Consider the following 15,923-nt stretch of genomic DNA (forward strand, 5'->3'; position numbering starts at 1 on the left):
ATTTAATGTTCCTTATATGTTGGTATGCTTCTGTGCTGCACCCTCTTCTTGATTGTTTTCTGTTTAGCATTTGTATAGAGCTTCATACCACTGACGTCTTGGCAGTACGGTTAGAGCATGCAGTGTGTTATGAATGGATAGTAGAGGAAATGGTTTTAGTGTGAGCTATGTGGGAAATGTTAGGTGTTGTGCCTGTGTGCCACTCCATTTGAGTTTCTGTGGATTTGGCACCGTGCTTGCACATATCTAACAGAGTTGCATCTCCACCACTCAAATTAATTATATGTTTCCCTATACTAATTCATCATTGATTCTGTGTGGGTTCCAGAGTAGAGTGCTGTACACGAAAAAGCACTTTGATGCCTCATCAGGGGTACTAAGGGCTATATAAGTGCAAACCCCTCCCTCTTTCATTCCTCCACTATCATTTTCAACCCAAATAACAGGAAATTAATTTGAGCGGTGGATATCTGAGTCTATTTCCCTATACTAATTCTCCACTAATCCTTTTTGGGTACCGGAGTAGTGTGCTACTCGCCGAAAATCACTTAAGCGCCTTGTCAGGGGTAGTAAGCGCTAAGTAAATGTGATCACAATTGCAATTATACTAGCTTCCCCGCATCCATTGATTTAATAAAAGGATACTTATTTAGCTTGGAAAAAATTGTCTGGAAACTAATTATTTCTGTTGATTGTTAAACGAAGGCTTTTGTGTAGAACAAAGGTCTAGTGGAGGCCAAAACGGTACTCTGGTAGCCAGGGCTACTAGTGGATTAGAGGCAGTATTAATCTGAATCGCTAGTCCCAGTTGGACTAGGTAGGCAATTATTTAAAGGACACGGTGCTAAAGACAACACATTTATTATCGGCATAAATGGGATATCACGTCCTTTTGTAATAGTTCTAGTGCTCACATAGGAAGTGACAGTGCATGAAGTGAGGAAGTGCTGGTGACATTAAAAATGTTACATCGCAACACTGAAATCAAGAAAGTTTGAATTAAGACAAGGATAGATACTGTAGAACAGATGATCTAGGATGGTAAAAGAACAAGCATTAATAATGCATCAGTTTCACCTGTGTGATGAATATTGAGCTGTTTTTATCAATCACACTATGTGTGTATTTGAACAATTCCAGTCTTCCCACAGCAGTTCACGCAGCGGTTGTTGTCGTCGCACACATACACACTACAACCCTTCCTATATTCTTGCATAATTTAACTGCAGAATTTAGCTTTTTAGTTCATCACCTCTTGCACCAACTCCTGTGATCTCCTGGCATTTCTACTCAGGTTCTTCAATCACTTGCTTCTTTTGTCACCGCCTATTGTATGCAGTTTTTAAAACAGATTTGTTCCCTATGATTGTTTTAATAATTATTCTGCAGTCCGTGTCATTACACCAGTACTCTTTCATCCATCATTTAATCTTTTGAGGCTGAAGCTGAGGTCTACACTATCAATTTGCATATTTTCTTTCTTTTCTCTTTACCTGCTTCCCCACACGAGGACATCCTCTTTGGTCCTATCTATGTGCTAACTGGAACAGAGTTTAGGTTTCTTCATCGTGACCCTAGCAGCCTCTGTCTCCTTTTTGCATTTTTCCCTCTCACCTTTCCTTTTACGTCCTTCTCCTCTGATACTACCAGGGCATTCATTAGAAGCCAATTTAAACCTTCTTTTTCCTTCAGTCCTTCCTTCATAAACCTTGTGAAAACATGCTGCTGGCAACTTTTAATATTCACTCTACCCCGGCCCCTCAATACTCTTCACTTATTCGACAAAATGATGCAAAACATTTGGGGGCATATTACCAACAACTAGCGATAATTATCGCTATGTTGGCTTAGCGGCAATATTTTTATTGCCGCCGAGCTGCGGCGATTTTTATCGCTTAGGAACCTTGCTATTATCAAGGTTTATCTCCTAAACGATAAAAATCGGCCGAAATGCATGAATATTGCTGAAAAGTCAGCGATATTCATGCATTACCGAGCTAATGCTCTTAGCCATGTTATCCACCTCCCATTGGATAACATGGCTAAGAACTGCTCAGGGCAGGTGTTAGCTTTTGGAGATAATCGCGCTTAGCACGAATATCTCAAAAGTTGGTAATATGAGATAGCGATGTTAGCGACTGTTTCCAGTAGCTAACATCTTGGCACGCCCACTTTGCATGTCATTAGTGATAAATTTCACTGACATGCAAAGCGGGGCCCAAGATGGTCGCTATCTCCTACTAGCTGTCGCTAACTGGTGTTAGCGACAGCTAGGTAATAGGGAGATAATTTTATCTCCGCTTTCTTGGCTTTTAAAGCCAAAAAAGCGGAGATAAACCCCCTTGATAATATGCCCCCTGATTTTTCCACGCCTGATCATGGCTCCTCACTGAGCACTATGCTAGTGAGATAACATTACAGATAAACCGCTCACCTCTGACATTACCCCCTCATGGGTCCTCCCCGTCCCAGTCCTTACCACGTGAGGCAGTCCTGCCTCCACCCAGCCAATCAAAACGCCAGAAATCCAAAGGTCGAAGGTGACATAAGCCCCTCCCACCCACCGCCATGCCTGTTTTTTTTCTGCTCCGACGGCTGTCGGAACGCTGGTGCTCCCGGTTCCTGCCTCTGTTCCTGTTTGCTTCTGGGTGTTTTTGGCGGTGCCGTGAGTGTTTCTTTTGCATTTTTAAATGCTTCTGTTTATGGTCTTTTCATGTTTTTACCGGCACGGCCGCTCCGGTCCTCCGGCCGGCCACGCTCCTGTTCTGGGGTCAGGATGCTCCCCGTTCATGTGCTGGGCTGGGGCGGGGAGCCCTCCTGGTGTTCTGGCCCCAGGTCGTTCCGGCGCTGGTGCTTTAGTGCAGTGGCCGGCCCCTGCGGCCATGTTCTTAATATGTGGCTGTGGGTGGAGACTGCAGGGCTGCCCTTTTTTGTTTATTTTCTGTTCTCACATATGAGATTACTGTTTGGGGCAGTGTTTCCTGGAGGTTGCTGGGCACTTCCTTTCTATACCACCACCAATGTGTGTTGGGTGTTTTCCTGTTGCTCGCTTCGGCAGCACATATACTATGCTTGGAACGATACAGAGTAGATTAGCATGGTCCCTGCACAAGGATGACATGCATATTCGTGAAGCGTTCCATATATGGGGTTTACTCCTTTACTCGCCATGTTTGAGGGGACTTCCTCTCCGGTGCATCCACGGAGCTGTTGCTCTTTGGTATGTCATATGCCTCTGGTGTCACAGGCTATCATGTGCTGAGGGTTCAAGTCCTGCCTATGCTGTCAATGTGACTTGGGATGTTCATTTTCATGCTGTGCTTTGGAAATTTGCATTCTCTTTGTCCACGTAGCATCTTTTGCAGTTTTTCTTGGACTGTTTTGCGCTGTCTGCGCTGCTGGTGCATGCGGCTATGCCATCATCTCTTGTTGGTGGGATCGTGGACGTTTTTTCCCTGTTGGGGTATACATTCGGGGATGGTCCATGAGATTTCTGGCGTTTTGTTGCTGGGTCTTTCTCCCTGATTCATTTGCTCCGGCGGGGTTTATACCCATTTTTTACCGGCCATTTCGTGCTGTCCTGTTGGCTGTACTGGCTGCGGTGTGGCTTGGCATTGCCATGCGGGGTGTTCCTCTCTTTCTGGGGACACGATTTCGCCTGGCGGTCTTTGTCACCTGGTATCCTCCATTTTTCTTCTTTTTTGCACCTTCTCCCTCGGTCTTCGGAGGCTTCTTCCCTGGAGGTCCGGGTTGGGCGGTTGGTGGATTCCGCTCTCAAGAGTTCGTATGCTGCTTCTCCTTTTTGGGGTGTGTGCTTGCTCTTTTTCAGTCTGTGCTTTCTTAGGGGTCCCTCCTTCCGGTCCCGGATGGTTGGGCCTTGTCCTCGGCTACCGGGGCGGCGGGGGCTTGTGAGATTTCTCGCTGGCCTGCGTTTTGGTGCTTTGCCATTCCCCTGGTGCCTTGGTCCTATGCCAGCATTTTTTGCACTACGTTTGGTTCCCTGCCTCTGCGGCGCCTGCTGCTGCCCCTGAATGTCAGTCCGATATGTTGTGCCCTGGTGGAGTCTCTGTGGCCTGGTGGTTGCATCTCTTCCTCTTCAGGTTATGTGTTCCACTCCTGGTGTTGACCTGCTTGTGGGTCGCCTATCTCCTTTGGTGTCATTGGTCCGGTCTGCTTTGAGAATGGTGATTCCTGTTGGTCGTCATTCTTGGTTGCCGGTTTCCATTCCGGGCTGTCCCCCTTTTAGGCCATTCTTCTTTGGCGTCGGCCAATTTTTTGTCGCTACGCTCTGTGGTGCTGGTTTTGGTGATGGAGTGGGGCCGGGGGTCCGCTTTCTCTCTGTTCCAGGTCCTGGCTCCCGTTGGTCTTTCTGTTCGGTTCTGCCTCCCGGGGCTTTGGTCGGGTTGGTGCGGCTGTGTCCCTTTCGGTTGAGCCCCTTGCAGCCCGGTTTTCCCCTCTTCTTGGTGGGTAATTTTGGCTTCCCTAGGTGTGGGAGTCACCTGTTTTTCTCGATCCCCTCCATCCGGCTGCTCAGAGGTTTGCGGTGGTTGAGTTCCGTTTCCTGTTTTCAGGTGTTTCCTTTCGGTCTCTCTCATGCTCCTCTGGTTTTTTCCACGGTGCTGGCTCCTGCTGTGGGGGTTTGCTGGCCTGGTTCCGGTTTCTGGGGTCGTTTTGGGTCTGGCTGTTCCTCGTCTGGTTCCTGTTCGGGGGCTTCAGTTCCTCGGGACCGGTTTGACGCTTTGCTGGGGGCTGTTTCTCAGTGCTCGCTTCAGCGGCTCGTATGCTTTCTGCTGAGCGTTGCTGGAGGGGGTTGACATGGCCCCTGCGCTGGGATGACACGCATTTCGTGAGGCGTTCCATATATCCGGATCTGTTCTCTGTCCTGTTGGATCTTCTGCGGGTCCTACTGGGTCTCCCTCCTGCCCTGCTCGGGGTTGGTTTTGTGTCCGGCAGATGGTGGTTGCCTCCTCGGCTGTGGTTCCTTGGGCTCTTGTGCACCTCGTGTCCTTGGTGTTTCTTCTGATGTCTTGTTGGGTCCTTTGTCTTACGAGGCTCTGGTTCCTCTCTCCCCTGGTCTGGTGGCTTTGCTCTCCTGACCTGGTGTGGGGGGTGCATTTCTGCTTTCCTCTCTCCTCTTGTTGTCCTTGGATGCCTGTCCTTGGGTTGGGGGCCCCGTTGGGGTCCTTGGTGGCTGGCTTGTCTGTTGTTCGGGCTGGCGCTCTGGGGGCTCGATGTTGTTTGGGCCTTCTTGGGGGGTCCCGGTACGTGTCTCTGTTCCTGCGGGCTTCCCTGTCTTGTTTCTGGGCGGCGACTTCTCTGTTGTCTTTCGGAGGGTCTTGAGAGGCATCCCTGTTACGGCGGTTGGTTTCTTTACTGGAATGGTACTCTGGTTGTGCCTTCTTTTGGTGGCTTAGGCCGCTTCCTGCCGTCCTCTGTTTGGTGCTGTCTGGTGCTTGTTTCGACGGGACATGTCCTTTTGTTGGGACATTGCGTGGGTGCTTGGGACTGTGCGCTGGTGCTTGGAATGGCCCTGCGCTGGGTTGTCTTGCTACTTCGTGTAGCATTCCCTCTGTCTGTTCCGCTGTTCCAGGTCCTTTTGTCTTTGGTTTGGGTCTCTTGGTTTGGTCATTTTTGCTTCCCCTCCTGTTGCTCTTCTCCCCCGGTTTTTGTTCCGGGGTGGTCTGTCCTCGGGGGTTGCTCTCTCGTTTCCTTGGCCTTCGGGTTTTCTGTATACCTTCCCTCCCGTTTTTCTCCTCCCGGGCGCTCTGTGGAGGTTTGGGGGGTGTCGGTGTTGTTGGGTTGGCCTTGCTGTTTTTGGTTTCCGCTCCTGCTGTTGCTGTTGGGAGTCGGATTTGGCCAGCCTCCCTTGCCTCCGGCTCTGCTTCTGGGTCCGCAGCTGTCTTTGCCCTGTCTTTGGCGCTTGCTTCTGACTGCCTGTCTCTTGAGCGGCTGTCTTTGGCGTCTTTGGGCTGTTCTTCTGTGGTGGCCTGTGGCATGTGTTGGTCGCGTTGGCCTTCCGCTCTTTGGAGCTGTGATGCACTTTGGGGCTCTTTTGTTTCCTGGTGCTCTTCTCTTGGTCGGAATCCATGGTGGGGTTCCTGTTTCTGTGCTGGTTTCTCCAGCTTGGGTTTGTTGTTGGGATTTTTCCCCTTCCGCTTTGTCTGCTCGTAGACGGCGGTTTGTGCTTGTCGGGGCCTTGGGGCTTCCTCGGTGGTTGTTGCCCTTTGATGGGTCGGCTTCTTCGGAGCTTTTGCTTCATTGTCCGGGCTCTCCTGTTCTCATTTCTTCTTTGGGCCTTGCCTGCTGTTTTGCATGGTCTGCGGTTGCCCCTTTCATGTCCTTGTTGGTGGTGGACGTGTGGTGGTTGTCCACTGCGGTGTTTTCTTTTGCTGGCCTTCTCTTCCGCTTGTCGGTTGGGTGGGTTGGGCGCCTTGCTCGTTTTCTTTCCTTCTTTGCAGTTTCTGCAGGTTTGAGTAGTTTTGCGGCTTAGATCGGGCTTTCCTGCCTGTTTCTTCGTGTTTCCTTTTGCGGCTGGAGGTGTTGCTTCCTGTTTTGCCTGGTGTGGGGGTTTCTCCCTTTCCCCTTCTTTGGGTGTTCGCGGGGCTCTTCTGTTTTGCCACCGATGTTCACTACAGTCTCGGGTTTCTCCTAACCTGTTTGTCTCCTGTGGGTTCTGTGCCTGCTTCCTGTGCTGATGGGGCGGGGTCTCTATCCTGGTGCTTTGTGGGGCGGCCTTTTGGCGGTCCCGTCGTACTTTTGTGCGACATTCTCGGCTTGATGTTTTTCTTGCCTCTTCTGACGATTTCTGTTGGCGTCTTGTACGCTGCTGTTCGTCGATGCTTTCTTGTTTGAAGTTTTGTACTTTTGCATGGATCCCTGGTGTCCTGCATTTTTTCTTTTTGATTTTCTGCTTGTGAGTTCCTCACGTGGTAAGGACTGGGACGGGGAGGACCCATGAGGGGGTAATGTCTTATTACTTACCGGTAATCTTCATTACCCCGATTAGGGTCCTCCCCGTCCCAGTCCTCTTCCCTCCCTCCCTCCCGCTGTGTTTGTGTCTGAGTCTTGTTGATAACAGGCATGGCGGTGGGTGGGAGGGGCTTATGTCACCTTCGACCTTTGGATTTCTGGCGTTTTGATTGGCTGGGTGGAGGCAGGACTGCCTCACGTGGTAAGGACTGGGACGGGGAGGACCCTAATCGGGGTAATGAAGATTACCGGTAAGTAATAAGACATTTATTGCAACCCAAAGTTCATGAGTGTGAATCTCTCCAAGGACATGCCCACCAGCCTTCTAAGGATAGTGAATAAGCGGCATTAACTCGGGTAATGGTAAAGGCAGTTTTCCAAATACTTAGTAATGCCAGTACAATAACATGAAGAGCTTTGAAAACAAGTTATTGTGACTTGCGTTATTAGAAGCCCTTCCTCTTCCACCAACCTTCATACTAATACCGGCTTACAAAGAATTGAGATGCAAATGCTTCTCCTAGATAGTCGAATCCGCTGGTTAGCGCCCAATACTTCTTTTCTGAGATGTGTGATGTAGGTTGCTGCTCAGTTGTGTTTTGTATCAGGACACGGGCTTAGAGAGGACTAGGAACAGACGTACCCCAATATGAATGCTCTGCTTTGAAACTCAGGCAGTACACCCACCTGGCAGACGCAGCTGATCTGCACGTGTGCCCCTGGGTACGTAAACAACCTTCGGTCCCCAGGCTTGCTTCTTTACTGAATGTTACTGCGTGAAAATATTCTGGGGGTCTCCAGTCCATGGTCATCCAGGAATCCTTAGTAGGACTCATGCTAACTCTTTCCAGTGAGCTCTCCCCTCAACTAGGGGTGCAGTGAGTTTCACCCAAGGGGCTCTGGTGCTCGCAACACTTTTCTCAAGCCTCAAGCAACACAGTTAATTAAGGGTGGGGGGTTCACTTCCAGTCACTGGGATTGCATTTAGAATGTAGTTAGCTTATAGTATCCCATGTTGGACTTGGGGACCTATAGGTAGGTGAGGCACACTATAAGTTAACTTTATCACCAATCTTCTCTCAAGAGGCCCCTAAGACATTACACATGAGTGATGATAAATTAACAGGAATTTTGGAAACCCTGAGGGACCTTACACAAACCCACATAAGGGCATGCCCATCAATCCCTAAAGATATTCCCTGGAATACCTGCAAGTCAGTGTTACATGTTGTCCATATATAGAAGTGACTCAAACCCACAACCAACAAACCATTGTGTGTTCATGTCTTCAACAATTGAACTTCGATTTACCGAGCTAGCGCCCCGGGTTCAATCAATGTATCGCTTTCTTATGCACGTCGGCACAGTACTGACCACGGCATAGGATCAAAATTGTCCTCTTAAAAAAAAAAAAATTAAAAAGCATCCTGAAATTCCAAGTAAGGTGTCCCGATGACACTATCTTCTGGATGTTTCTGTTCGTCGTCATTCTCCCGCCCAGGCCCGGGCTTGGAGAATGAGTCAGCCTCCCCTCTAGAGGTAAATGCTTCTGAGTGCATGCTGCGCGTGCAGGGCACGCATGACCTACAGACAAATATAGACATAGCTTTACCTGCTGCCAGCAGCATAACCTTCACGAGCTGACACCATTAAGACACACAGGCCAGGGCTTGAATAATTTAGCACCTCTATAATTATTAGATGAAAAGAAGACTGGCAGAGAAATTGGCGGCAATCAGAGGCGGAGGGCAGACGAACCCCCGCCTCACGCCACGAACCATTTCCCGTCCGCTGGACCCACTTGTCATTTAAAAAATGTTGTTGCCATGATAGGCGGTAACTGATTTAATTACTTTCTTAATGGATTATCCATGAACAATTCACTCAATTAATGTACCAGCTGCGGGGTCGTGTGCCTTATTTACATTCACAGCAAGCTCGACGTAGTCTCCGCCAATTAGGCACAGAACGCTCTCAACAATTCTACCAGGTGCGGCATAGCGTTATCACGTGCACCGCGTGATGAGAGTGCGTTCCAGTCGAGGCGGACGCACGTACGTAGAGGCCAGGCAAGAAGTTGCAGTTCAGTTTACATCGGCCTGATAGGTTTCAACAGACAACTCGCGTCTTCTGTTTAGACACAGCGAGAGTCCTGTGCTTTTTAATTACAGAACCGTAATACCAACCATTGCATAACCATTACCAAGAAGACATCCTGTACTGTCCCGTGAGCCCTGTACTGTCCCGTGAGCCCCCATAGGTGAGACAGCAACCAACCAGGAGGGAGGAAAGTGAAGATTGGAGGGATGAAGAATGGACATTACTGCTAAGTAAATCAAACTATGGGGCATATTTACAAGCCCCTATCGTCACGGGAACGTCACTTTTTACGATGTTCCAGTGGCGATAGGGGCTACGCCTTATTTACAAGGCAGTGGTAAGCCACTTAACGTGGCATTATGCTGCCTTGCAAATAAGGCACCCTTTCACGATATGCTTTGCATGAAAGGATAGGGCAATGGGTGTTCCTGTGGGCGTTTCACTGCAAACCCCATTGATTCTGATGCTGCCTCCTATTTACAAGGGAGGTGTCAATAGGAGGCTGCACCAGAATTAAGACCAGGGAATACCTGGTCTTACCCTAGAGCAACAAGGAGACATTTTTAATTTCTCCTCATTTTTGTTGTTTTCATGTGTGTTGGGTTGTGCAGCACTCATGAAAACAGCAAAAGGCCAATGGTTGTTTATGTACACAAAGGTCACCCTTCATGCACATAAACAGTCATTTTTTTAATGCCTTTTTGGAACTTCTGTGTGTGCTGCATTAGGCAGCACACATAGAAGTTACAAAACATAACTTAAAGATTGTTTATGTGCAGGAAGGGGGACCTTCCTGTACATAAACAATCTTCCCTTGCACGCAGACACCCTAGCACTATGGTGCAATGGTGCCTGCGTTGGCGCTAGGCCGCTACGTGTAGCACCAGTGCAGGGGGAAACGCAGGCACCATGTTCTTGTATATATGGTGCAGCTCTGCGTTTCTGAAGTGACTTAGTGAGGCATTAAGTCAGGAGAGCTAACGCCTCACTCCGCCACTTCCCTTGTACATATGCCCCATTATCTCTTGGTCCACTACCTCGTCATCATACTCTTAATATATTGAGGACTACCCAAGCGAATGCTGAGCAGACTGGAAATACCCACTTTTCTATAACCTCACACATAAGAATTGATACTAAGTCAACATTTCTTGGGCCCTCACGCTGGAGACAATAATGTCAAAGAATGAAGGACCTGCTCATTTCACGGCCCTACAAATTTTCAAAAAAGAAGCCCTCTGTGCCTCAATTCAGAAATATGCTGTTGCGCCTCGAACGGAATAACCATGGAAAACCTCCTTACTGCCTATACCCTGCTGTGGAAAGATAGTCTAGAACTGAAAAATCTCCTAGCTTTAATAAGTTGGATCTACATAAGGTTACAACCCTTGCTGATGTGTGGGATAGTAAAGCCCTGAAACTTTGCCCACAACTTCAGAAAGAAGCTGGACTGCCTGACAAAGTTTAGTCAGGTACACCATGTCTGTGCACATTCGAAATGACACAGATGTCCTAGATGACTCTGCGTTGGAATATAGACTCTATCTGAAATCTTGTCTGAGTATGCTGTCTCATTGATCTACAGAAGACTGATCAATAATACTGTCACATCATTTGACCATCTGCGATCACAATAGACGCAAGACTGAGGGGACTTGGAGGACTCTGATTGCGAGGTGGTTTGACATAGGGCATACTGCACCTGAACACAACTGTTTAAATTCACTAGAATCAATAGGGGCATATTAGAAACGAACAGCAGGTGGACGACTTCCACCATATCACATGGAAATGCCTAAAACCAGCATGTTCTGTACTGGGCCACAATCTTGTGAAGGTCACAGATATATCACCAGTGAATGACGTCCAACCTTGCTGTTCGGAGTTTGGGCTGAACATACTCACCCTAGGTACACAAAACTCTTCTGCTATTTAAGTCTGATTGTGGTGTGCTGAGATTTTGCAAAACATGGGGAGGGGCTGAAGCCCTGATCGTTTAAGAATGAGGTTCAGATTTAACTCAGAGCATGTGTGGAAAAAATTAATTTTGGAAGCAAGAGGCAGCCCCAAGAAATTCAAGAAGGTGGAGGCCCAATGGTCAAGATGTCCAGACTATTGTAAGAGTCCAACTACTTCTACTAGGTATACCTTCGCTCTCTGTCCCTCTCCATGTGCATGGTGTTGACTTCAAAGCCGTGATATCATTGATGTGGAATATTATTAACAACCGTGAAGTTTACCTGTTTGCACAGGAGTGCATTTTCTCACAGTGCCAGACGATCTTGAAAGAACTGCATGAACTGATCATTATTGCCATGCTTAATGGGAGGATACAAATAAAAAAAAATAGAAATTAGGGCGTTGCCAAGTTGTCCAACATGGCAGATGAGCTTTAAACAAGCTCCATTAGGCCCGCTTAAAATCCTCCTAATATCCTTATGCATCAGCCCACACATTCCCCCCCTTCTTCCTTACACAACGTTCACATGCCCAGGCTGCACGTGAGGACGGACAACTGCGAAATTGAGTCCTGGGATGGTTGGATGGCGGTGGATGGCAGAGCTCCTTATGAACCGGTGGATCATGCCCGCACTGTGTGGCGGCTCCCCCGGTGTCTTGGTGCCGTTCCCTGCCCAGGAGCAGTGAGCGGCAGGGATCGGAGCAGAGACTGGGCCTGGGTAATAGTACCTTTATCCTTACGCCGCCACCCTCAGTACCCCGCAGCTTTCATGCAATAACTACAGACACAGAGATGTATTGGAAAAATTAGCTGCAGGTTTATTTGTTACACAAATAAATAAGCGGGTTATCTTACAGGCGATCCCTTGCCGCCCGCAATCCCTAGTTGCCGGGCACCTGAAGTTAGCCAAAGAGTACACCAGCGGCGATAGCCCGGTGTTTTACACTGGGAGGATCTACTCCTCCCACCGATGAACCTATCGTCCACCATTATTCACACTCAGTGAGACAAGCGGAGAGCGACTCACACCTTCCCCAGCCGGGCGGAGCGCTATAGGCAAGCCCCCGGTTGCTCAGGTTTACAACCGCCCTAAGGACTAACGGGCCCCCGTCGTACTCCAAGTTCCCCAGAAGGACCCCTTGGAGCTTGTATGACTTCGGCACGCGTGTGCTTTGCAAGGGGGGCTTCAGGTCCTGTTCCTGCGCCTTCCTGTTTTCGGGATCACCCTGTAACTCCTACTGCAACAAGAGACAAAGGTTAAAAAGCTCCCCCCCTTCACCACAGCAACAAAGGTTAACTGCTGCCCCCCCCCCACATAACACCCTTACACTGGGTGAGTGGTAAGGAGGGGAGATTTGTAAGGGGGCAATTAGCAAGGCCTAGGATGGGGAGCTACCTCGTGGCCGAGACCTAACTGGCAAGGCCTAATGGTCGGGGAGCTACCTCGTAGCCTTGAACCATCTAGGAGGGGAGCAGCAGCAAGAGAGACCTGCGGAGGAGGGGGAGCCCTTTATACCTGCCGCCCCGTCCACTCCCCCCCGGACGGCTCCCCTGCCTGTCCGCAGGGTCCTGGTGCCCCGGCTGCCCTCAAAGGTACCAAGGGGGGCTGCCCTCCTTCGGGGTCCCTTGCAGGGACCGCGGGCATCCTGCATAGTACCTTTATCGTTACGCAGCCACCCTCAGTACCCCGCAGCTTTCATACAATAACTACAGACACAGAGATGTATCGGAGAAATTAGCAGCATTGTTTATTTGTTACTCAAATAAATAAACGGGTTATCTTACAGTCGATCCCTTGCCGCCCCACAACCCCTAGTTGCCGGGCACCTGAAGTTAGCCAAAGAGTACACCAGCGGCGATAGCCCGGTGTTTTACACTGGGAGGATCTACTCCTCCCACCGATGAACCTATCGTCCACTATTATTCACACCCAGTGAGACAAGCGGAGATCGACTCACACCTTCCCCAGCCGGGCGGAGCGCTATAGGCAAGCCCCCGTTGCTCAGGTTTACAACTGCCCTAAGGACTAACGGGGTGCCGTTGTACTCCAAGTTCCCCAGAAGGACCCCTTGGAGCTTGTATGACTTAGGCACACGTGTGCTTTGCAAGGGGGCTTCAGGTCCTGTTCCTGCGCCTTCCTGTTTTCGGGATCGCCCTGTAACTCCTCCACAGCCCTGGGTGTGGCAACCGCTGCACCCAGAGCCCCCACCACTCATAGCTACTTGCATCCAGCTGCCTCTAGCGCCTCTCCTAAGTCTAGTAAAAATATTGCCATGCCAACTGTAGACCAATGGACCCCGTCCGTCTCCCAGCATCCTACAGCCTTCGCATGTAGCATTCCGTGCCTTATGAAGCCCAACCCCCGCATCTCCGTAAATTTGCCCATGGCTGCGTTTACTCTCTTGCGGGCTACCTCCAACACCTCCTGGGATCTTGCTCCATGCCATATGGGCCTTGGCGTCATTTCTGACCACCATAGGCCGCACGGCCCCTGTTCGCTGCTTAATGTACCTAGGATCAGGTCGTGTGTCGGGCGAAGGGGGTGAGGGGCCCTTGGCCCGGCGGGGTGGGAGGTGGGGGGGGGGGGGGGGGTTTGGAGGAATTGTGCTCCCTGTTTCTGCCCCTTGTGGTTCCTGCATGTTCCTGCCTGATGTTGTCCTCTGCAATTACTGCATGTATGTGTGAACCTGCAGGTTTTCCCCCAGTGGCACTGCCCATTGTTGAATAACCTGCACACCCCGGGCTGTGTTCTCCCGCCTCCCCTTCTCTGCCCCCTCCCGCGGCGTCCCCCTCGAAATGGCGGGTTGCTTTGCTCATTATGATGCTGCTGTTGCATTTGACTCCGTTCTGCTACTACTGCCTGCATGGCCTGACCTTTGCCGCTTGTCCCTGTTCCCTGCAGCGCCCTGGACCCCATGTGATCCATCCAAAGTTGCACCTCTTTGTGATCCCAACGCATGCTGGGGCATTTGGACATCTTCTTTCTGAATTCCCTATCATAATTTAGCCAGCCTACGCCCCCCCACTTCTTGGCCTCATTATGAATTAGTCTGCCATATTGTACCAGGGCGGGGCCTAAATCCGAGAATTTTTCCATGATTACTGAAGATAGTATCGCAAGAGCCTCTAACCAATTGTCAATCGATTTCTCGGGCCCTGCCTGGAACTTCACCTTTTTCTCATCCTCCTTTAGACCTTGCCTGCACAGGTCTGTGCCCTGTTGACCCAACATGAGTAGAGAAAAAATGTTGATGAACTCCCTTTTCCAGATCAACTCTTTCGCTGCTAGGGATACCTCCCAAGACAGGGATGAGCGCCCTGATAGCAGGGGGCTTCCAACACCACCTCTTCATCTACTGGCGGCATTGCCAGAGCCACCGGGGGTGACTCTTAGGGGGGAACTGTTAACGGTGTCGCGGGTGCTAGCGGGGCGGTCGGAAGGGGGAGCATTAGAAGAGCTGGTGAGGTATGTGTAGGAGTTGGCGCAGGTACCGAAACTGCGGGTACCAGCGGGGCCATCGGGAGAGGGAGCACGGGCCTAGTTATGTCTGATGCAGGCGTTGGCGCTGGTACCGGTAGCGCCGGTGCCAGCGGGACCGTCGGAAGGGGGGGCACTGGCCCCGGGTTGTTAGGCGCGGGTGGCTTTGTGACTGACCCCCCCTCCCCCCAAACCTTAGCCGGGCCCTCACCCCCCCTCTCCCAGAATTGCTACACTCTCCTTGATTTCAGTCATGAAAGTTTGTAATGTGGACATGATCTTACCCAGATCGCTCTTTGTGGCGTATTCGACCGCGGGCTGGGCATTTTTCCGATTGCCCGACGGGCCGGGTGCGTCATGTACCAAGGCGACAGCCATTTTGGCCCCACATTTGTTTTTCACGGGTGGTGGAAAGTCCTTGTTTGTGGCAATGCATATGCTCTTAGATGCCCTGATGTGTCCTAACCCATCCGTATCCTCCTCATCATGGAGGATACGGATGGGTATAATGTCACTGTTAAAACCTGAGTCAGTGGTGCCGGCCTTGAGCAGCTCTGAGGCCCAAGCCATGCCATTGGCCTTGACGAGCTGGAGAAACGTTGCCGCCTGCGCTTCTGCCGACGTTCCTACTTCCGATTCCTCCTCCTGCGTCATGGAAAATAGTGCTGCTGAACCTTGACCGGACATGCTGATCTGTTCCCTCTCTATCTGAAAGATAAACGCAAAATGACCATCCTACCTTGCGCTTTTGTTAATTTCGGGGATTACTACCCGCCATAATACAATGGCGGGCGGTTCCCCTTTGCCTGCCCCCTTAACACCCGCTCGGCAGGCAAGCACCAACTGCATTTATTTAACCTTCTTACCTCCGATTCCCCTGACATTCTGTTTTTAACAGAAACTTGGTTTTCGGAGGCTTCACTCCCTGACATCCTGGCCATCCTCCCCGATTCCTACTACGCCCTCCGGGCTGATCGCCCTGACGGTAGGATCGGAGGGGGTGTAGCCATGATTGTTCGGGCCAGTCTCCAATTCCAGCTTCTCCCTCAATCTTCCATAGCTGGAGTGGATTTCTTGGTTGCCCGCTCCACTAACCTTCCTGCCCATCTGACAGTTGTCCTTGTGTACCGCCCCCCCCCTGAATATGCCTTTGTTTGTGGCCTCCCTGCAGTAACTCCTTGCTACTCTAGTAGTTAACAACTCCTTGGTTCTCCTGCTGGGAGACTTTAATTACTGGCCTGGTGATCCCAGGGAGGATTTGGCGTCCAAGGACTTCACGGCCACTCTCTCATGTCTCAATCTCCTGTCTCACGTCTCTGCTCCCACCCATAACCTTGGTCATACTTTGGACCAAGTCTGGTCATCTCAGGACATTGTCTCTCCCCCTAGCATTCTCCCTTGCACCTGGTCCGACCA

The 15,923-nt window shown here is 50.3% G+C and overlaps 1 non-coding gene across 1 annotated transcript; it reads left to right on the top strand.

The window, feature by feature from the left end:
- Positions 1-3,042: 3,042 nt before the first annotated feature.
- LOC147726760 (U6 spliceosomal RNA) lies at positions 3,043-3,149 on the top strand. Its single transcript, XR_015309665.1, has one exon. It is a non-coding gene; the product is annotated as a U6 spliceosomal RNA (small nuclear RNA).
- Positions 3,150-15,923: the final 12,774 nt, after the last annotated feature.

The sequence above is a fragment of the Lissotriton vulgaris genome, chromosome 3_1 (assembly GCF_964263255.1).
Source record: "Lissotriton vulgaris chromosome 3_1, aLisVul1.2, whole genome shotgun sequence".
Classification (NCBI taxonomy): domain Eukaryota; kingdom Metazoa; phylum Chordata; class Amphibia; order Caudata; family Salamandridae; genus Lissotriton; species Lissotriton vulgaris.